This window comes from Vulpes lagopus, chromosome X (genome assembly GCF_018345385.1).
Source record: "Vulpes lagopus strain Blue_001 chromosome X, ASM1834538v1, whole genome shotgun sequence".
Lineage (NCBI taxonomy): Eukaryota > Metazoa > Chordata > Mammalia > Carnivora > Canidae > Vulpes > Vulpes lagopus.
This window is the reverse complement of record NC_054848.1, coordinates 71,689,123-71,713,909: the sequence shown is the minus strand read 5'-3', so window position 1 is coordinate 71,713,909 and position 24,787 is coordinate 71,689,123. Positions and strand designations below refer to the sequence as shown.

The window sequence follows — 24,787 nt, the reverse complement described above, 5'->3', positions numbered from 1 at the left end:
TATTATATGCACAATGTTTCTACAGTAATCTTGAAATAGTTCCCTTCTGAGGTATAAGCAACTTCCATCCTTTCCTCTAGTCTAGGGTTAAAAAAGCTTTCAGAGATAGTTTGTGAGAAGCATGGGGCTATGCATGGCTGGTCTTTATTCCTCCTTCACATACAGTATCCAAGATCAAGGCACCAGCAGGATTGCCTTCTGGATAGGACCCTCTTCCTGCTCCATAGCTAGCACTTCTTCTCTGTGTATTCACATGGTGGAAAGAGCAAGAGATCTCTCTGTAGCCTCTCTCATGAAAGCATTAATCCCATTCACTAGGGCTCTGCCCGCATGACCTTAGCACCTTTCAAAGGCCCTCTTCACTTTGGGGATTAGTATTTCAACATAAATTTTGGAAATACACAAACATTTAGACTATAGCAGCAAGTTGCTGGTATAACACAAAAATCAATATATCCTAATGGCCTCCAAAAATCAGTTGACTTTGGAAAGTTATCCAATGCTATGAGGACTCCTTTGCCACCAGGAGAGGGGTGGCAGCTGCAGAAACAATAATATTTTGCCAGTGTGAGAGGAGGGCCTTTAGCCAGTGTTCTTCTTTAAACCCATTCATAATCCTCTTCCACAACATATTACTTAGTTGCCTGAGCTATTGCCAAACATAATTACTTTCTCTCCTCAGTACACAGAATATGCTATTCTCCTACCATTAAAACACCAACAACCTCTGCTTTTTATCCAAACCAAACTTCCCCTTTTGCCTCAAAATTCTTTTGGAGATTTACCTCCTATAGCAAGCCTTCTCAGCTTGCCCTATGCAGATGGTCACTTCCGCCTTCCAAACTTCCATTTTCTTCCCTATTGATTATAGGGCACTGATAAATGTTTATCTGGACAACTGCACAAATATCACACAAACACACTCACATATGTCCAAATGTTCATGTGTTTTTAGACTCATTGCTTTTGATGGACTATATTCTAAGGTATTTCAGAAATTCCTCTTTGGCTAGTAGTGGCTACTATATTTGCATTGCCATTCACATTAGCTAAGAGTTTGAAAAAGAATGTATTTCTCCAGACATAAGCTTGAAAAAAAAAATCAGCCAAGAAATTGTGTCTTCCCACTCTCATTCGTTATTTTTATTTTTATTTTGTTTCTCATAAAACAACACTCCCTAAGTCCACATCACTTTCCACATATTCCCTAAAAATGCCATTATGCTTAAAGAGCTATTCATTTCTTTTCTTGCCTCATGATTCTTGACAGTGATATCAGACATGATCTTTTTTTTTTAATTTTTATTTATTTATGATAGTCACAGAGAGAGAGAGAGAGAGAGAGAGAGAGAGAGAGAGAGGGGCGCAGAGACACTGGCAGAGGGAGAAACAGGCTCCATGCATTGGGAGCCTGATGTGGGATTCGATCCCGGGTCTCCAGGATCGCGCCCTGGGCCAAAGGCAGGCGCCAAACCGCTGCGCCACCCAGGGATCCCCAGACATGATCTTTTTAAGGCAGAACCATTTGTGGGAAGAAAGCTGCTATCTGCTCAGATCTAACTCACTGACTAAACCAACATACATATATATATGTATACATGTGCACACACATATACCCACCCATATATGTTTGTGATTGAAAAAAAAACAATGTGTTTAGAAATGAACATTTTATTGCACTGTTCTGAGACATGAAAACATATTTAGGTTTGAGCATTAAAGTTCTACATTTTTCTGGCAAAATTTTGTATGTAGAAATAAACATATTGTTTAATGTAAATAGTTATAAATCTAATACACACAGAAGCTAAATTCATGGACATATTTTCTATTCTTTATTTAAGCCCCTGTATTACCAGGGATTTGGTGCTGTGATGGAACTCTTAAGGATGATAGCTGCAAAGACAACAATAATTCTGCCAAACTGACAGGAGGCCCTTCAGCCGTTGTGCCTCCTTGAACTCATTCACATTTTATTATGAACCCCTGTGGCAGAATTTGAGCAAACCAACAAGAGTGACATGATTAAAAAAAAAAAAAAGACAATACAAAAACTTGAATATCTTAGAGAGTGAAATTGAGTATTTGCCACATTCAGTAGGGATTCATGAGCAGTATGCATGTCATCAAATATACTATGTATGTTATTTCCTATGAAACACAAATCCTACCTTAAAGATATCAGTTATATGTCTCTTAATCTCTTCTATTTAGAAAGCAAGCAATTTATGTTGAATTCCATTATAAGATTTCTATTAGGCCCAAACAAAAATGAATAGAAATACCTGACTCCTTGGGCTAACAATATTTGCTGCTGAGTTTATCTCTGGTTATCATCAGAGTAATTTTTTGATCTTTAGAATTTTTCAGAAGAATGTATCAAATTCATTTTCTACTATTGGCCTAACTATATTATGGAAATTTGAACATAGAGAGTAGAAATATCACATGCTAAATCAATCTTCTTGGATAATTTAATATTTATTCATGTTTTGGGTATATTTGGCATTGAGTCAGATTTTAATATAGTGCACACACTTTTATTTCCTCAGCCCGAAGCAATGAATTTTAGGTTCACTCACTTCAAATGTTTCACACACACACATGCTCTAACACATGCATACCCAATAATCATTTCAGACTGTATCCTTTCAATCTTCTATGAGCAGATCCACAGATTTTATGGTATTGGGGACATCATTAGGTTTGGTCATTTACAGATAACTAAATGACAGAAAAGATGTGTGGTTGTCCTTAGCAACTACTGCATCACATGCTATTTGTGTTATCTGTGAGCTGCAGAGCATCACGTTGTTTTTAAGAAATATAAACATGTACATATAGTACACTCAATGATAGTTTTCAGCTAATTACAGCTTCTACAACAATTATAACATAAAAAGTGGTGCACATATTCCTTTGGCTTTACTTTCCTGCTTATCATGCAAATATCTTCAAAATGTAACGCTTTATTTTGTCTTGTTTTTAAGAAACAACTTCACTGAATAATGTTTTTATGGAAAGAATAAGAGGCAGTGGAGCATTAGATTCGATTGCAATAGCAGGCTGTTTAAAATAACAATAATTGCTTCAGTAAATAATTGAAAGACTTCCCATTATAGAAATCTGGCTTTTGGATGATTTTCTCTCCAATTTCATGATATACATTTTAATTTTTTTCTTCTTTAAAAGTCATAGCACAGTATTTGTTATAAGGGGATGTTGAAACAGAAACATAGATTTTAAACCTAGGTATTATGAACACAACCAAATGTTTGTAAAATTGTATAGGCCAAACAAGAGTTATTTCATTCAAATTTAGCTAATTAAATTTTAAATAGTCTCACTTCTGAAAATTGTTTTAAGTATTTACACTCTATAGGTTAACTGATCTACCTGTCCTTCAGAAAGGCGATTATCAAAAGGAGTTGATTTTTAAAACTTCAGATATTCCTGAAAACATTAGGCATTTCTCATTTTAAAAATAAATAATATTCTTCAAAGTTTTCTGTAAAACAATGACTGCACCTAACTTTCTTTCTTTCTTCTTTCTTTCTTTCTTTCTTTCTTTCTTTCTTTCTTTCTTTCTTTCTTCTTTCTTTCTTTCTTTCTTTCTTCTTTCTTTTTCTTTCGTGGGGATACATTGATGAAGACTTGTAACTTAAAGAATTTCTCTCCATTGACAAGTTGTATCATCATAGGGTCATTCACAAATACTATGTTTCTCCTCCTTCTGTTACATGGTAGAATTGGATTATATATTCTTCATCCTTTGAGTTTAGTTAGAGCCATATGATTTACTTTGGCAAATAAAATATGAGCAGAAAGGACATGGGTTACTTAATGAATGAAGCCTTAAGGGCTGGTGCTCACTTGGCTACTTTCCCATTTTATGCCTTCTCAGCAGTTGTGCAAGCACATATGGAGACAGCTTTCATCAGTTCAGACTTCTGAGTTACTACTCTGAGCACAGCCCCACATTCATCTAAAATTTTGAGGGTTTTAAGTTACTACAACATCATCTAGCACAATTTCATGAATATAAAGATGAAAAAGAAATAAAAACCATAAGGCTTCTGAAATTTAATCACTGCAGAGGAGGTTAGATTGTTTTTGTTCCACATTTGGGTTGCAAAGTTGAGATAGGGTCACGTTTTTCCCCTCAGGAACCTTGTGGTAAATTACAAAACTTGCCTCATCCCTCCTTTTATCTATGTCTTTTGCAATGATATTTTTCAGTCTTCTACTCTGGCTCTGAGTTTAGCCATATGACCTCCTTTAGTATGCTAGCAAACATGAAACAAGAAGTCTTAAAAATGATTACACTATTGAGTGTGCATTCTCTTTTCTTTCTCTTTCATTGCCTTCCATTTCATAACCTACTCATAAGTGAGAAATGTGTAAAAAGAATAATCAAGTTGCCCTCATCATCCCAACCAAGGTCAACTTAAATGAGTGGACAGTCAGCCAAATCTCAGACATGTGAGAGAACCCAATCAAGATCAACAAAATTCCTAGAACGTCACCCGAGGCACATGAGCAATAAACACTTGCCAAAGAGGTTTTGTGGATTGTTTGTTGCAGAACATTATCGTGGATTTAGATAACTAATATATCCTCCTAACTTCTTATCCTCACTCTCCATAGTTCCTTCTGAAACATCATTCTCTGGATAACTCCATATTTGCTGTTTCTTGAAAAGTTTCCCTTCCTCCTCTCTCATGAAAAACAACTTCCTTGGTAGATACATGATACCAGTTACCTTTTACAAACTGGTGGTACTTAGTCTTTATTTTTCTAGCATGTTTTGTTATACTATCTAGACATTGGCTTTTCTAGCTACCCTCTCTGTCTAAACACTAGATGAAAAAAAGTCTCGGGATCCCTGGGTGGCGCAGCGGTTTGGCGCCTGCCTTTGGCCCAGGGCGCGATCCTGGAGACCCGGGATCGAATCCCACATCAGGCTCCCGGTGCATGGAGCCTGCTTCTCCCTCCGCCTGTGTCTCTGCCTCTCTCTCTCTCTCTCTCTGTGACTATCATAAATAAATAAAAAATTAAAAAAAAAATAAAAAAAGAAAAAAAGTCTCTATTCAACTTGTATGTGTGTGTGTGTGTGTGTGTAGAACACAATTGTGGGAGATTCCTTACATGCAAAAGTGATCCAAACCGTATGCTTCTCATTGATCAATTAATCTTCTCTCTGCTAATCTAAGACAACTGCCTCAGTGGGAGAATTAATCCTATAAATTTTATACTTCACCTAACACTGTAGTGACTCTTATTTTTCCTTGCCCTACAACTGAATGTAGGTTAAGTAAAGCAAGATACTGCCAGCAGACAAAAGGGATCTGAAATTTCAGTAACTTATTTTCCAATTTGCTTACAAATTGTTTTCTTAGAATTGCACTAAAGTGATTTAGTTGGTTGAGTTTACATGCAAAAAGAAAAAAAATATTTCCAAAATCAATTATAAGCTAAAATACTATGATCTAGGGTACAACAAAATAAATTATTTTACAGATTTCTTAAGGCTCCCTAAATCAACTATGGTATTATTATGTATTAAATCTCTCCCTTGTCTAAAAAACATGTGTCTAAAAAATGTGTGAGTCAAGAATCCATCAGAATCCTAGAGGAAACACAGGCAACACCCTTTTTGAACCTGTCCACAGCAACTTCTTGCAAGATACATCCATAAAGGCAAGGGAAACAAAAGCAAAAATGAACTATTGGGACTCCATCAAGATAAAAAGCTTCTGCACAGCAAAAGAAACAGTCAACAAAACTCAAAGACAACCTACAGAATGGGAGAAGATATTTGCAAATGACATATCAGATAAAGGGCTAGTATCCAAGATCTATAAAGAACTTATGAAACTCAACAGCAAAGAAACAAACAATCCAATCATGAAATGGGCAAAAGACATGAAGAGAAATCTCACAGAGGAAGACATGGACATGGCCAACATGCACATGAGAAAATGCTCTGCATCCCTTGCCATCAGGGAAATACAAATCAAAACCACAATGAGATACGACCTCACACCAGTGAGAATGGGGAAAATTAACAAGGCAGGAAACAACAAATGTTGGAGCGGATGCGGAGAAAAGGGAACCCTCTTACACTGTTGGTGGGAATGTGAACTGGTGCAGCCACTCTGGAAAACTGTGTGGAGGTTCCTCAAAGAGTTAGAAATAGACCTGCCCTATGACCCAGCAATTGCACTGTTGGGGATTTACCCCAAAGATTCAGATGCAATGAAACGTCGGGACACCTGCACCCCGATGTTTCTAGCAGCAATGTCCACAATAGCCAAACTGTGGAAGGAGCCTCGGTGTCCATCGAAAGATGAATGGATAAAGAAGATGTGGTCTATGTATACAATGGAATATTACTCAGCCATTAGAAACGACAAATATCCATTATTTGCTTCAACGTGGATGTAACTGGAGGGTATTATGCTGAGTGAAGTAAGTCAATCGGAGAAGGACAAACATTATATGGTCTCATTCATTTAGGGAATATAAAAGTTAGTGAAAGGGAATAAAGGGGAAAGGAGAGAAAATGAGTGAAAATATCATTGAGGGTGACAAAACATGAGAGACACCTAACTCTGGGAGACAAACAAGGAGTAGTGGAAAGGAATGTGGGCAGGGGGTTGGGGTGACTGGGTGATGGGCACTGAGGGGAGCACTTGGCAGGATGAGCACTGGGTGTTATGTTATATGTAAAAGAAAAAAAATGTTGAATGTTGAAAATTTTGTTGAATCAATAATACTTCTGCCAATCAGAGACCACCACCACATTAATACTTTTTGAAGGTTTATAATGTCTTTCAAGAACATGAACATGCTTTTCCTTTTCTCATTCATTCTGTCTTTCCCCATCTTGAAAGTATTGATCTATCTGTCCATTAAGTGTGTATTATAATCTACTGGCCAATGTGGTTACTATAGAAGTAATTTTAGCCATTTTGTGCCACCTTTAGGGTAACATTACAAAAGTTCAAACTTAAAAACACAAATCCAAACCTCTAATTGGACAAAGAGGCTGGAGTTTTGCTTCTCTTATGCTATTAGGGAGGAAACAGAATTTCATCAAAGTGTCTTATTCTGCTTGTATATATATATTTTTTAATTATTTATTTATTTATTTGAGAGAGAGAAAGAGAGAGAGAGAGAGAGAGCCAGCCATAGAAGGGGCAGAGTGAGAGAGAGAGAATCCCAAACAGAGCCCAGTGCAGGGCTCCATCTCACAACCCTGAGATCATGACCTGAGCTGAAACTAAGAGTCCAATGCTCAACTGACTGAGCCACCCAAGCAGTCCTTGCTTATATTTCTGCTTCAAATGTATTTAACAGGTATATAGATAGTTTTGCATAATATACAAAGTGTAATATTTTGCCTGACAATAATCTGTCATTATTCCTTGTAAATCCACTATCAGAAGAAATCACAATTTTGTAGCTCTGTTAAACATTTTGCATATTTTCATAGTAAATCAGCACTTAGTTATTTAACACAGGTGTTTCTATAATTGTACTACTTTAGGAAAATTCAATACTCAAAGGCCCTCAAGCACTTCCACCTGTCGAGTGTATTGGTCCATTATTAGTACACTGAATGAATTTATAAAATGTGTAAAATGTTAACTGATTAAAGACTAGGTTTTGCTTATTCTAATTCTGGTTAGATTTTTCTTGTCACTCCATGTTAAGCACATTTTAACACCCTGGGGGAAAAATGAAGTTGTTAATGATATATTTAGCAAGAAATACAGATGTTATACATTCAAATTAAGACCTTGAATTTAAGGAAAAAATAGTTTTCTATGTTATACATCTAATTTTGAAGAGAAATGAACAATATAGAAAGCCAGTGACTATTGCAGGAATACAGCTCTACGCTATACTGTTCTAAACCATGCTGAGATGATTGGTCATCGCAAAGTGTTAAATGATTTTCAAAATCATTCAAAAAGCATTTTGTGCTATGAGAAAATGCAAGGTCCTTGCCCCCTTAAAAACTTTATCATTTAGTTTGGAATGCAAAATATGGGAGGGATGCCTGGGTGGCTCAGCGGTTGACTATCTGCCTTCAGCTCAAGGTGTGATCCTGGAGTTCAGGGATTGAGTCCCACATTGGGCTCCCTGCAAGAAGCCTGCCTCTCCCTCTGCCTTTGTCTCTGCCCCTCTCTCTCTGTGTCTCTCATGAATAAATAAATAAAATCTTTTTAAAAAACCTAATATGGGAAACAATTAGTGAACAAGTAATTGCTAAAGCTTCACAAATGAGGTGAAACTGAAGGTTAACTTTAGAAAACTTTAACAAAAGAAAGATGATCTCAAAGTTGCAGGGAAGAGCAATTACTACTAGCAAAGCCTTGAAGGAAAGAATAAACATGAAGGAGGCCTTGAAAATAATAGCTTGAGAGATTGGGAAAATGGGCTACTGTCTTTGCTGTATTAGAAATTTTGATTGTAGTAATTTTATTACCATTTATTACTAAGCATTTTAAAATTTCCATTATAAGTTCTTTTCTCATGACTGACATATTTTTTTTAGTTTTTTAGTTTTTTTTAAAATTTAATTTTAATTAGCCAACATATAGTACATCATTAGTCTCATATGTAGTGTTCAACAATTTATTGGTTGCACATAATACCCAGTGCTCATCATATCATGTGACCTCAATACCCGTCATCCAATTACACCATCCCCCACCCACTGCCCCTCTAGTAAACCTCAGTATATTTCCTATAGTTAAGAGTCTTTCATAGTTTTTCTCCCTTTCTGATGACTTCTCACTCAGTTTTGCCTCCCTTCCCCTGTGCTGTTACCTATATTCCACATAGGAGTGAAACCATATGATGATTGTCTTTCTCTGACTTATTTTACTCAGCATAATTTAGAGATGTTTTTAATTCCTGAAAATATCAATGTGCTTTCTTTTTTTGTCATTGATCCAATTTAATATCATTATCATCAGAAATTAATCTGCATGTAATCCATTCACTGAAAATTTTGGTAGCTTCTTTATATTTAATATGTACTCAGTTTTCATGAATGTATTGTTAAGAAGAAAGGCATACCCTTTAACCGTTGAGTGCAGATTACAGGAATATCTATCTATCTATCTATCTATCTATCTATCTATCTATCTACATATATACTTCCATTAGATTAAATGTATTATTTATGTTATCCAAATATTTTTAATAATTTTATTAAACTTTATCTCATTGACAGATCAATTGAGAGAAGTTTGAAATCTTGCACTAAAATGATGGTTTTGTGTATTTTTCCCTGAAGTTATCTCCATTTTTACTTTATAAATCTTGAAGCTATGTTATTAGCTACATGCATATAATCTCCTTGTCATCGTGTAGTGACTCTCTTCACCTCTAATATTTTCTTAAACTATCATTTGTCCAGTACTAATATATCCATGCCATTTTCATTATGTATATATGTAATAATTTTCTGGCATGTATTTTTCAATTCCTTTACCTTTTTCTCTTTTAAATTTTTTTTATTGAAGTTTGATTTGCCAAAATATAGTATAACACCCGGTGCTCATTCCATCAAGGGCACCCCTCAGTGCCCATCACCCAGTCACCCCATTCCCCTGCCAACCTCCCCTTCCACTATCCTTTGTTCATTTCTCAGAGTTAGGAGTCTCTCATGTTTTGTCGCCCTCTCTAATTTTTCCCATTCATTTCCCTCCTTTCCCTTATAATCCTTTTCACTATTTACTTTTTTTCTAAATTTTTTATTTGATTATTTGACACTCAATGTTATATTAGTTTTAGGTGTACAACTGAGTGATTTGGCAAGTTTACACATTGTACTGTGTTCACAAGTGTAGTTACTGTTGTGCGTGCTGCGGCAACACGATCAGGGTCCCGAGGATAAGGGGATGAGGAAAATAAATGAAAAGTAAAAAGAGATGGGGACAGGAGGGACACAGTGGATGATGTCCAAGCAGTGCCAACTGTATTCAAGGTTTTACAACATTTTATAGCATGAGCAAAACAAAGACAAGAAGGTGTTTATTTTTAGCAGGTTTGTGAAACCCTCCAAAGTTCCCTTTTCTCAGCATGCAAGACAGACTCACAGGTGCCAGAAGACCTTGGTAAATAGATAAGCTTGTTGCTCCAGATGTGCATACTTCAAAGGAATATTAGGTATGGTAAACAGACCAGCAAGGACAGACAGACCCTATTTACATTTATGACCAGGTCAGAATAAGTTGTATCTATTGTGTTATGTGGGCGATCACGTACAAGCGAGCCTTGAGAACCATTGCTCAAGCCCTTTCTCAAGCGTCTACCAACTATTCACCCTTTAGGCTCCCGAGCCTTTTGAGTGAATGAGGGACGTAAGTCGGGGCCTGGTTTGGTTCAGTTACTCCAGCTAGTTCATGGTCGCCCACAAGTTACCATCTGTCCCATTATGCTGCTATTACAATATCATTGGCTTTATTCCTTATGTTGTTCCTTTTATTCTCATGACTTTTTGTTCCATAACTGGAAGTCTGTCTCCCTTTCATCTGTACCCATTTTACCCAATTCCCAACCTCTTTCATCTCTGGCAAACATCCATTTGTTCTCGGTATTCATAGGTCTGATACTTCTTTTTTTTTTTATTCTTTTTAATTAGACTTCAATTATGAGTAGAATCATATGGTATTTGTCTTTCTCAGTCTGACTTATTTCACTTAGCATAATACCCTCTAGATCCATCCATGTTGTATTAAATGACACAATCTCATCCTTTTTGTGGCTGCATAATATTCCATAGTGTATATGTAGCACATTTTCCTTGTCTACTTGACTACTGATAGGCACTTGGGGTGCATCCATCTGCTATTTTAACTAATGCTGCAATAAACATAGGGATGCATATATCTTTTCAAAGTAGTGTTTTTGTTTTCTTTGGATAAATACCCAGTGGTGGAATTATTGCATCATATAGTGTTTCTATTTGTAATTTTTTGAGGAAACCCCATACTATTTTCCACACTGTCTGTCCCAATTTACATTCTCACAAAGAGTGTATGAGGGTTCCTTTTTTGCCACATCCTTGCCAAAATTTGTTATTTCTTGTTGTTGTTTGCTTGTGGGTTTTTTTTCTCCATTCTAACTGGTATAAGATGATATCTTACTGTGTTTTGGATTTGCATTTCCTTAATGGTTAGTGATGTTGAACATCTTTTCATGTTCTGTACATCTTCTTTTGTAAAAATGTCTATTCATGTCTTCTGCCCATTTTTAAATCAGATTGTTTAATTTTTTGGTATTGAATTGTAAAAGCTCTATACATTTTGGATATTAAGCCCTATCTGATATATAATTTGCAAATATCTTCTCCCATGTAGTAGTAGGTTGTCTTTGTGTTTTGTTGGTTGTTTCCTCTGCCATGCAAAAGCTTTTTAGTTTGGTTTAGTCCCAATAGTTTAGTTTAGCTTTTGTTTCCCTTGCCTCAGGAAACATATCTACAAATACGTCACTGTTGCCAATGTCAAGAAAAATTACTGCCTGTACTCTTTCCTAGGATTTTTATAGTTTTAGGTCTCACATTTAGGTATTTAATCCACTTTGGGCTTATTTTTGTATATAGTGTTGGAAAGTAGTCCAATTTTATTCTTTTTTATGTAGTTGACCAGTTTCCATAACATTTGTTGAAGAAACTCTCTTTTCCTCATTGTATATTCTTGCCTCTTTTGTCATAGATTAATAGACCATATAACTGTGGGTTTATATCTTGCATCTTTATTCTGTTTCATTGATATATGTATCTATTTTTGCGCCAGTACCATACTGTTTTGATTACTATGGCCTTGGAGTATATCTTGAAATCTGGAATTCTGATAACTCCAGCTTATTCTTTCTTAGGGTGATTTTGGCTATTCAGGGTCCTCTGTGGTTCCATAACAATTTATGTGTTACTTGTCCCATTTTGTAAAAATACTCTTCATATTTTGATAGAGATTGCATTGAATCTGTACATTGCTTTGGATAATATGGACATTTTAACAATATTCTTCCAATTCATGAGTATAGACTATCTTTCCATTTGTTTATGTCTTCAATTTCATTCATCAGTACTTTATAGTTTTCAGAATAATGGTCTTTCATCTTTTTGGTTAAGTTTATTCCTATTTTATTTTTTGGTACAATTATAAATGGTATTTTTTATTTCTTTTTCTACTGCATCATTATTAATGTATAGAAATGCTTCTGATTTATGGGTAGTAATTTTTTATCATGCCACTTTACTGAATTTATTATTTATAGTAATATATGAGTAATAAACTAGTTTTTTTGCTGAAGTATTTAGGGTTTTCTATTTACAATATCATGTCATCTGCAGATAGTGATGATTTAACTTATTTACCAATATAGATTTTTTTCTTTTTCTAGTCTGTCTACTGTATTTAGGACTTCCAGTACCATGTTGAATACAAGTGATGAGAGTGGATATCCTTGTCTTATTTCTGACTTTAGAGGGAAAAAATCTGTTTTTTCCCCATACTTATGGTGTTAACTGTGGGTGTTCCATATATAACTTTTATTAGTTCAGATATGTTCTCTGTAATCCCACGTGGTTGAAAGATTTTATCATGAATGGATATTGAATCTTGTCAAATGCTTTTTCTGCAACTATTGAGATGATCATATGATTTTTATCCTTCATTTTGTTGAATTGTGTATGATGTTGATTGATTTGCAAATATTAAACCATCCTTGAATCCCTGGAACATATTCTATCTGATCATGGGAAATGACCTTTTTGAAGTATTGTTTTGTGGTTTACTAATATTTTGTTGAGGATTTTGTTGTTGTTGTTGTTGTTGTTGTTGTTGAGGATTTTTGCATATCTGTACATTACATATATTGGCCTGGAGTTTTATTTTCTTTTCCTTCCTTCCTTCCTTCCTTCCTTCCTTCCTTCCTTCCTTCCTTCCTTCCTTCCTTCCTTTTCATGTCTTTGGTTCTGTTATCAAGGTAATGCTGGTCTTACAGAATGTATTAAGAAACTTTTGTTCCTCTTCTGTTTTTTGAAATAGTTTAGGAGAATAGGCATTACTTTTCCTTAAATATCTGGTAGAATTCCCCGATGAACCCATCTGGTTCAATATTTTTACTTTCAAAATTTCCATGTTTTTATGCATTAGGCATAATATATGATAGAATTTGATTATTATTTTTTGACAAGTCTGACAATTTTACTCTTTTAATGAGTGAGTTTAATTCAGTAACATTTATTGTAAATCACTAAGATATTTGAACTGGAACTTGCATCTAGAATCTTTGTATTTTCCCTTTCTCCTGATAAATATTTTGTGTTATATAACACAAAAAATATATATATAATTATATATACATATATATATATATAAATTAAATTTCGACTGCCAGCATTTAGTATAACACCCAGTGCTCATCCCATGAAGTGCACTTTGAGTGCCCATCACCCAGTAACCCCAACACCCAATGGCTTCCCATGACACTACCCTTTGTTCGTTTCCCAGACATAGGAGACTCTCATGTTTTGTCACCCTTTCTAATTTTTCCCACTCATTTTCCCTCATTTCTCATAAAATCCCTTTCACTATTCCTAATATTCCCTGTATGAGTGAAACCATAAGATGATTATCCATTATCTGATTGATGTACTGCCCTCAGCATGATACCCAGTTCCATCCATGTCAAAACAAATAGTGGGTATTCGTTATTTCTAATGGCTAATACTCCATTGTATATATATTCCACATCTTCTTTATCCATTCATCTGTCGAAGACATTGAGGCTCCTTCCATAGTTTGTCTACGGTGGACATAGCTAATATAAACACTGGAGTGGAGGTGTCCCGGTGTTTTGCTGCATCTGTATCTTTGGGGTAAATACTCAGTAGTACAATTGCTAGGTCATAGGGTAGCCCTATTTTTAACTATGCGAGGAACCTCCACACTGTTTTCTGAAGTGGCTGTACCAGTTCACATTCCCACCAACACTGCAAGAGAGTTCCCTTTTCTCCACATCCTCTCCAACATTTGGTGTTTCCTATCTTCATAATTTTCGCTGGTGTGAGGTGGTTTTGATTTGTATTTCCCTGATGGCAAGTGATGCAGAGCATTTTATCATGTGCCTAATGGCCATGTGTATGTCGTCTTTGGTGAAATTTCAGTACATATCATTTGCCCATTTCATTACTGTATTCTTTGTTCCTTGGGTGTTGAGTTTAATAAGTCCATTATAGATCTTGGATATTAGCTCTTTATCTGATAGGTCATTTGCAAATATCTTCTCCCATTCTGTAGGTTGTCTTTTAGTTTTGTTGACTGTTTCTTTTGCTGTGCAGAAGCTTTTTATCTTGATGAAGTCCCAATAGTTCATTTTTGCTTTTGTTTCTCTTGCCTTCATGGATGAATCTTGCAAGAAGTTACTGTGGCCGAGTTCAAAATGTGTGTTGCCTGTGTTCTCCTCTAGGATTTTGATGGATTCTTGTCTCACATTTAGATATTTCATCCATTTTGAGTTTATTTTAGTGTATGGTATAAGAGAATTGTCTAGTTTCATTCTTTTGCATGTGGATATCCAATTATTCCAGCGCCATTTATTGAAGAGACTGTCCTTTTTCCAGTGGATAGTATTTCCTGCTTTGTCGAATATTAGTTGACCATAGAGTTGAGGGCCCATTTCTGGGTTCTCTATTCTGTTCCATTGATCTATGTGTTGGTTTTTGTGCCAGTACAACATTGTTCTGATGATCACAGCTTTGTAATACAGCTTGAAATTGGCGCAGTGATGCCCTGGGCTTTGGATTTCTTTTTCAGTATCACCTGGCTATTCAGGGTCTTTTCTGATTCCACACAAATCTTAAGATTACTTATATCAACTGTGTGAAGAAAGTCCATGGTATTTTGATAGGGATTGCATTAAACGTGTAAATTGCCCTGGGTAACATAGACATGTTCACAATACGATTTTTTCTAATCCATGAGCATAGAATATTTTTCCATCTTTGTGTCTTCCTCAATTTCTTTCAGAAGTATTCCATAGATTTTAGGTTATAGAATCTTTACCTCTTTGGTTAGGTTTATTCCTAGATACCTTAGGCTTTTTGGTGCAATTGGAAATGGTAATGACATCTTAATTTCTCTTTCTTCAGTCACATTATTAGTGTATAGAAATGCTACTGAATTTTGTGCATTGATTCTGTATCTTGCCACATTGCTGAATTGCTGTATGAATTCTAGCAATCTTGGAGTGGAGCTTTTGGGTTTTATATATTACAATATTATGTCATGTGTGAAGAGGGAGAGTTTGACTTCTTCTTTGCCAGTGTGAATGCCTTGTATTTCTTTTTGTTTTCTGATTACTGAGGCTAGGACTTCTATTACTACAATGAATAACAGTTTTGATAGTGGAAATCCCTTTCTTGTAACTGATAGTGATGGAAAGACTCTCGTTTTTCACAGAGAATGACATTCACTGTCAGTTTTTCATAGATGCCTTTTAAGATATTGAGAAATGTTCCCTCTATCCGTACACTGTGCAGAGTTTTCATCAGAAATGGATGCTGTATTATGTCAAATGCTTTCTATGGGTCTATTGAGACAATCATATGGTTCTTGTTTTTTCTCTTGTTGATGTGATCTATCACGTTGAATATTTTATGAACGTTGAAACAATCTTGCATTCCGGGGATAAATCCCACCTGGTCATGGTGAATTATCTTCTTAATGTACTGTTGGATTCTATTGCCTAGAATCTTGTTGAGAATTTTTGCATCCATGTTCATCAGGGATATTGGTATATAATTCTCTTTATAGGTGGAGTCTTTGTCTAGTTTTGGAGTTAGGGTGATGCTGGCCTCATAACATGAGTTTGGAACTATCCTTTCCCTTTCTATCCTTCAGAACACTTCTATCCTTCAGCTTTAGTAGTATAAGTATTATTTCCTCTTTAAATGTTTGACAGAATTCCCAGGGAAGCCATCTGGCCCTGGACTTTTGTGTCTTGGGAGGTTTTTGATGACTACTTCTATTTCTTCACTGGTTATTGGCCTGTTCAGGTTTTCTATTTCTTCCTGTTCCAGTTTTGCTAATTTGTGGTTTTCCAGAAACGCATCCATTTCTTCTAGATTACCTAATTTATTGGTGTATAGCTGCTCATAATTAATACGTTTTTAAAATCTTTTTTATTTCCTTGGTAATGATTGTGATCTTTCCTCTTTCATTCATGATTTTATTAACATGAGTCTTTTCTTTTTTTCTTTTTAATGAGTCTGGCTAATGGTTTATCTATCTTATTAAGTTTTTCAAAGAACCAACTCCTGGTTTTGTTGAACTGTTATATCTCTATTTCACTGAGTTCTGCTCAACTCTGTATTATCTCTCTTCTTCTGCTGGGTGTAGGTTTTACTTGCTGTTCCTTCTCCAGTTCCTTTAGGTATGAGGTTAGCTTGTGTTTTTTAGTTTGTTTCAGTTTTTTGAGGGAAGCTTTATTTCCATCTTAAGACCGCTTTTGCTGTATCACAAAGATTTTGAACAGTTGAATCTTCATTTTCATCAGTTTCCATGAATCATTTAAAATCTTCTCTGATTTCCTGGTTGGCCCATTCATCTTTTAGAAGGATGCTCTTTAACCTCCATGTGTTAGAGTTTCTTCCAAATTTCTTCCTGTGACTGCTTTCTAGATTCAAAGTATTGTGTGGTTTGAAAATATGCAGGGGACAATCCCCATCTTTTGGTATTGGTTGAGATCTGATTTGTGACCCAGTATGTTTTATTCTGGAGAAAGTTCCATGTACACTTGAAAAGAATGTGTATTCAGTTGCATTTGGATGGGAAGTTCTGTATGTATGTGAAATCCATCTGGTCTAGTGTATGATTCAAGGTCCCTGTTTCTTTTTTTTTTAATTAATTTTTATTGGTGTTCAATTTACCAACATGCAGAAAAACACCCAGTGCTCATCCCGTCAAGTGTCCACCTCAGTGCCCGTCACCCATTCCCCTCCAACACCCGCCCTCCTCCCCTTCCACAACCCCTAGTTCGTTTCCCCGAGTTAGGAGTCTTTATGTTCTGTCTCCCTTCCTGATATTTCCCAACATTTCTTTTCTCTTCCTTTATATTCCCTTTCACTATTATTCATATTCCCCAAATGAATGAGAACATACACTGTTTGTCCTTCTCCGATTGACTTATTTCACTCAGCATAATACCCTCCAGTTCCATCCACGTTGAAGCAAATGGTGGGTATTTGTCGTTTCTAATGGCTGAGTAATATTCCATTGTATACATAAACCACATCTTCTTTATCCATTCATCTTTCGATGGACACCGAGGCTCCTTCCACAGTTTGGCTATTGTGGCCATTGCTGCTAGAAACATCGGGGTGCAGGTGTCCCGACGTTTCATTGCATCTGAATCTTTGGGGTAAATCCCCAACAGTGCAATTGCTGGGTCGTAGGGCAGGTCTATTTTTAACTCTTGGAGGAACCTCCACACAGTTTTCCAGAGTGGCTGCACCAGTTCACATTCCCACCAACAGTGTAAGAGGGTTCCCTTTTCTCCACATCCTCTCCAACATTTGTTGTTTCCTGCCTTGTTAATTTTCCCCATTCTCACTGGTGTGAGGTGGTATCTCATTGTGGTTTTGATTTGTATTTCTCTGATGGCAAGTGATGCAGAGCATTTTCTCATGTGCATGTTGGCCATGTCCATGTCTTCCTCTGTGAGATTTCTCTTCATGTCTTTTGCCCATTTCATGATTGGATTGTTTGTTTCTTTGGTGTTGAGTTTAAAAGCTTCTTCATCAAGATAAGAAGCTTTTGCACAGCAAAGGTCCCTGTTTCTTTGGTTATGTTCCGCCTAGAATATAAATCATTTGCAGAAAGTGTCATGTGAAGTCTCCTACTTTTAGTATATTATTATCTAAGTATCACTTTACTTTGGCTATTAATTGATTGATATACTTGGTAGCACCTGCAGTAGGGGCATAAATATTCATGATTGTTAGGTGTTCTTGTTCCATCGACCCTTTAAGTATGATATACCATCCTTCTGCATCACTTACTACAGTCTTTAATAAACGTTAATTTATCTGATATAAGGATTGCTACCCCAGCTTTCTTTTGAGGACCATTTGAATGGTAAATGTTTCTCCAACCTTTCATTTTCAGGCTGTAGGTGTCCTTATGTCTAAAATGAGTCTCTTGTAGACATAAAATAGATGGGTCTCGCTTTTTTATCCAGTCCAAAACCCTGCATCTTTTGATGGGATCATTTAGCCCATTCATGTTCAAAGTAACTATTGAAAGATATGAATTTAGTATCATTGTAATACCTATTTAGTCCCTATTTTTGTGAATGATTTCTTTGGGCTTCATTTTTTCTTTTACAGAGTTCCCCTTAATATTTCTTGCAGAGCTGCTTTGGTGGTCACATATTCTTCCAGTTTCTGCCTATCTTGGAAGCTCTCCTTCTCTCCTTCTATTCTGAATGACAACTTCCTTGATAAAGTATTCTTGGTTGCATGTTCTTCTCATATAGGACCCTGACTATATCCTGCCAGCCCTTTCTGGCCTGCCAGGTATCTCTGGAGAGGTCTGCTTTTCATCCAAAATTTCTCCCCATATAAGTTAAGAATCTTTACAGATTTTCTCTTTATATTTGGAATTTGCAAGTTTCACTATTGAATATCAAGGTGTTGAATGGTTTTTATTGATTTGGGTTGGGACCTCTCAATCTCCTGGATCTCAGTGCCTGTTTACTTCGCCAAATTAAGGAGATTCTCAGCTATGATTTTTTTCAAATATACTTTCAGTCCCTCTCTCTTGGCATCTTCTGAAACCCCAGTTATACGTAGATTCTTCCTTCTCATGCTATGATTTATTTCCCTTAGCCTTTCCTCATGGTCTCTTAATTGTTTTTCTCTTTTTCCTCAGCTTCCTTTCTTGCCATCAACTTGTCTTCTATGTTCTCACTCTTTCTTTAACCTCGTTAAACCTCATCATTAGGACCTCTAGTTTGGATTGCATCTCACAATTGATTTTTAATTTTGGCCTGATTAGATCTAAATTGTATAGTAATGAAGTCTCTAGAATCCTTTATGCTTTTTTCCAGAGCTACAAGTAGCTGTATAATTATGCTTCTGAATTGGCTTTCTGACATCAAATTCAAATCCATATTCTGTAACTCTGTGGCAGATAGTACTATTTCTGATTTTTCTTTTGTGTCAAATTCTTCCTTCTAGTCATTTTGTTCCATGCAGAATAGCTGTATGAGCAGGCTGAATCAAGAATATCAACCACAACCTAAGTAAATAACACCCTAGATAATTTTAATGAGGTCAGAGACCAGAAATTGAAAACAAATATCAGAACAGGAGGAGTGGCAAGATGGCAGAAGAGTAGGGTCCCCAAATCACCTGTCCCCACCAAATTATCTAGATAACCTTCAAATCATCCTGAAAATCTATGAATTCGGCCTGAGATTTCAAGAGACAACAGCTGGAATGCTACAGTGAGAAGAGTTCGCGCTTCTATCAAGGTAGGAAGACGTGGGGAAAAGAAATAAAGAAACAAAAGGCATCCGCGAGGAGCAGGGCTAAGGCCGGGGCAAGTGCCCCCAGGACAGGAAAGCCCCGTCCCAGAGAAGCAGGAGCTTCACCAATCTTCCCGGGCGGAAAGGCGCTCGCAGGGAGTTAGAGCAGGACTCTAGTAGGGCGGGGATGCCCTCAGGCTCCCTGGGACACTAACAGGCACCTGCGCCCCAGGAAGAGTGCACCGAGCTCCCTAAAGGGCTGCAGCATGCATGGCTGGACCTGGGACCAGGTCGGAGGGGCTCGGGCGGTGGCTCCACGGAGACAGGGATGCGCACCCCGGGAGCAGCTCGGAGGCGGCTCTGCAGAGGAAGAGGCTCCATGCGGAGGAGGCTACGCGGCTCCAGGAGTAGCTCAGAGGGGCTCAGTCGGCAGCTCCGCAGAGAGGCGGCCCTGTGGCCGGGAGCACGAGTCCAACAGCGCAGGTCCGGGAGCACTGGGCGCCGGCACAGAGCCCAGGATCTGGCCTCCCCCTGGGACAGGCAGAGGCCAGGAAGGCCCAGAACAGCAAGGACGCTCCTGCCGGAGCTGAGCAGATCAGCAGCCCCGCCCCTGGAGCATCCAGGCCCCTGCAGACTGAGAGCTCCATAGTTAATGCGGGAGCTGAATCCAAGGCTCCAGAGCTGGCCACCACCGCTGGGGTTGTTCTTCCTGGGGCCTCACGAGGTAAACAACCCCCACTGAGCCCTGCACCCGGCGGGGGGAAGAGCAGCTCCCCCAAGTGTTAACACCTGAAAATCAGCACAACAGGCCCTTCCCCCAGAAGACCAGCTAGTTCCAGGGGAAGTCAAGGGACTTAAAGTATACAGAATCAGAAGATACCCCCCGTGTTTTTTTGTTTTTGTTTTTGTTTTGTTTTGTTTTGTTTTGTTGGTTTTTGATTTCTGTTTGCTTCCCCCACGCTTTTTTTCCTTTCTTTCTTTTTCTTTCTCTTTTTCTTCTCTTTTTTTCTTTTTTCTTCCTTTTTTCTTTTTCTCTTTTATTTCCTTCTTTCTCTCCTCTCTTTTTTTCTCCTTTTCTCAATACAACTTGTTTTTGGCCACTCTGCACTGAGCAAAATGACTAGAAGGAAAACCTCACTTCAAAAGAAAGAATCAGAAACAGTCCTCTCTCCCACAGAGTTACAAAATGTGGATTACAATTCAATGTCAGGAAGCCAATTCAGAAGCACTATTATAAAGCTACTGGTGGCTCTAGAAAAAAGCATAAAGGACTCAAGAGACTTCATGACTACAGAATTTAGGTCTAATCAGGCAGAAATTAAAAATCAATTGAATGAGATGCAATCCAAACTAAAAGTCCTAACGACGAGGGTTAGTGAGGTGGAAGAACGAGTGAGTGACATAGAAGACAAGTTGATGGCAAAGATGGAAACTGAGGAAAAAAGAGGCACACAATTAAAAGACCATGAAGATAAATGAAGGGAAATAAACGACAGCCTGAGGAAGAAAAACCTATGTTTAATTGGGGTTCCCGAGGGTGCCAAAAGGGACAGAGGGCCAGAATATGTATTTGAACAAATCCTAGCTGAAAACTTCCCTAATCTGGGAAGGGAAACAGGCATTCAGATCCAGGAAATAGAGATATCCCCCCCAAAAATCAATAAAAACCGTTCAACACCTCGAAATTTAACAGTGAAGGTTGCAAATTCCAAAGATAAAGAGAAGATCCTTAAAGCAGCAAGAGACAAGAAATCCCTGACTTTTATGGGGAGGAGTATTAGGGTAACAGCAGACCTCTCCACAGAGACCTGGCAGGCCAGGAAGGGCTGGCAGGATATATTCAGGGTCCTAAATGAGAAGAACATGCACCCAAGAATACTTTATCCAGCAAGGCTCTTATTCAAAATGGAAGGAGACATAAAGAGCTTCCAAGAGAGGCAGGAACTGAAAGAATATGTGACCTCCAAACGAGCTCTGCAAGAAATTTTAAGGGGGACTCCTAAAATTCCCCTTTAAGAAGAACTTCAGTGGAATAATCCACAAAAACAAGGACTGAATAGATATCATGATGACACTAAACTCATATCTTTCAATAGTAACTCTGAACGTGAACGGGCTTAATGACTCCATCGAAAGGCGGAGGGTTTTGGGCTGGATAAAAAAGCAAGACCCATCTATTTGCTGTCTACAAGAGACTCATTTTAGACAGAAGGACACCTACAGCCTGAAAATAAAAGGTTAGAGAACCATTTACCTTTCAAATGGACCTCAAAAGAAAGCAGGGGTAGCCATCCTTATATCAGATTAACTAACATTTACCCCGACGACTGTAGTGAGAGATGAAGAGAGACACTATATCATACATAAAGGGTCTATCCAACAAGAGGACCTAACAATCATGACTATTTATGCCCCGAATGTGGGTGCTGCCAAGTATATGAATCAACTGATAACGAAATTTAAGACATACTTAGATAATAATACACTTATACTTGGAGAAGTGAATACAACGCTTTCTGCAATTGATACATCTTCTAAGCACATCTCCACAAACACAAGAGCTTTAAATGATACACTGGACCAGATGGATTTCACAGATATCTATAGAACTTTACATCCAAACGCAACTGAATACACATTCTTCTCAAGGGCACATGGAACTTTCTCCAGAATAGACCACATATTGGGTCACAAATCAGGTCTGAAATGATACCAAAATATTGGGATCATCCCCTGCATATTCTCAGACCATAATTCCTTGAAATTAGAACTAAATCACCAGAAGAATTTTGGAAGGATTTCAAACACGTGGAGGTTAAGGACCATCCTGCTAAAAGATGAAAGGGTCAACCAGGAAATTAAGGAAAATTAAAAAGATTCATGGAGGGATCCCTGGCTGGCGCAGCGGTTTGTCGCCTGCCTTTGGCCCAGGGCACTATCCTGGAGACCCGGGATCGAATCCCACGTCGGGCTCCCGGTGCATGGAGCCTGCTTCTCCCTCTGCCTGTGTCTCTGCCTCTCTCTCTCTTTCTCTCTCTGTGACTATCATAAATAAATAATAATAATAAAAAGATTCATGGAAACTAATGATAATGAAGATACAACTGTTCAAAACCTTTGGGATGCAGCAAAAGCAGTCCTGAGGGGGAAATACATCGCAATACAAGCATCCATCCAAAAACTGGAAAGAACTCAAATACAAAAGCTAACCTTGCACCTAAAGGAGCTAGAGAAAAAAACAGCAGATAGATCCTACACCCAGCAGAAGAAGAGAGTTAATAAAGATACGAGCAGAACTCAATGAAATTGAGACCAGAAGAACTGTGGAAGAGATCAACAAAACCAGGAGTTGGTTCTTTGAAAGAATTAATAAGATAGATAAACCATTAGCCAGCCTTATTAAAAAGAAGAGAGAGAAGGCTCAAATTAATAAAATCATGAATGAGAAAGGAGAGATCACTACCAACACCAAGGAAATACAAATCATTGTAAAAACATATTATGAACAGCTATACGCCAATAAATTAGGCAATCTAGAAGAAATGGACGCATTCCTGGAAAGCCACAAACTACCAAAACTGGAACAGGAAGAAATAGAAAACCCGAACAGGTCAATAACCAGGGAGGAAATTGAAGCAGTCATCAAAAACCTCCCAAGACACAGAAGTCCAGGGCCAGATGGCTTCCCAGGGGAATTCTATCAAACGTTTAAAGAAGAAAGCATGCCTTTTCTACTAAAGCTGTTTGGAAAGATAGAGATGGAGTACTTCCAAATTCATTCTATGAGGCCAGCATCACCTTAATTCCAAAGCCAGATAAAGACCCCACCAAAAAGAGTATTACAGACCAATATCCCTGATGAACATGGATGCAAAAATTCTCAACAAGATACTAGCCAATAGGATCCAACAGTACATTAGGAAAATTATTCACCATGACTAAGAAGGATTTATCCCCGGGGCACAAGGCTGGTTCAACACTCATAAAACCATCAATGTGATTCATCATATCAGCAAAAGAAAAAACAAGAACCATATGATCCTCTCATTAGATGCAGAGAAAGCATTTGACAAAAGACAGCATCCATTCCTGATCAAAACTCTTCAGAGTGTAGGGATAGAGGGAACATTCCTCGACATCTTAAAAGCCATCTACGAAAAGCCCACAGCAAATATCATTCTCAATGGGGAAGCACTGGGAGCCTTTCCCCTAAGATCAGGAACAAGACATGGATGTCCACTCTCACCACTGCTATTCAACATAGTACTGGAATTCCTCGCCTCAGCAATCAGACAACAAAAAGACATTAAAGGCATTCAAATTGGCAAAGAAGAACTCAAACTCTCCCTCTTCGCCGATGACATGATACTCTACATAGAAAACCCTAAAGCCTCCACCCCAAGATTGCTAGAACTCATACCGGAATTTGGTAGTGTGGCAGGATACAAAATCAATGCCCAGAAATCAATGGCATTTCTATACACTAACAATGAGACTGAAGAAAGAGAAATTAGAGTCAATCCCATTTACAATTGCACCCAAAAGCACAAGATACCTAGGAATAAACCTAACCAAAGAGGTCAAGGATCTATACCCTCAAAAATGTAGAACACTTCTGAAAGAAATTGAGGAAGACAGAAAGAGATGGAAAAATATTCCATGCTCATGGATTGGCAGAATTAATATTGTGAAAATGTCAATGTTACCTAGGGCAATTTACATGTTTAATGCAATCCCTATCAAAATACCATGGACCTTCTTCAGAGAGTTAGAACAGACTATTTTAAGATTTGTGTAATCAGAAAAGACTCCGAATATCCAGGGGAATTTTAAAAAAGAAAACCATATCTGGGGGCATCACAAGGCCAGATTTCAGGTTGTACTACAAAGCTGTGGTGATCAAGTCAGTGTGGTACTGGCACAAAAACAGACATATAGATCAATGGAACAGAATAGAGAACCCCGAAGTGGACCCTGAACTTTATGGTCAACTAATATTTGGTAAAGTTGGAAAGACTATCCATTGGAAGAAAGACAGTGTCTTCAGTAAATGGTGTTGGGAAAATTGGACATCCATATGCAGAAGAATGAAACTAGACCACTCTCTTTCACCATTCACAAAGATAAACTCAAAAGGGATGAAAGATCTAAATGTGAGACAAGATTCTATTATACTTTTCAACTACAGAATTTCTATTTGTATATATATATACATATATAATTTGTCTTT

The 24,787-nt window shown here is 37.5% G+C and overlaps 1 pseudogene; it reads left to right on the top strand.

The window, feature by feature from the left end:
* The first annotated feature begins 19,823 nt into the window (after positions 1-19,823).
* LOC121482574 overlaps positions 19,824-24,787 on the top strand; it is a 105,331-nt pseudogene continuing 100,367 nt past the window's right edge.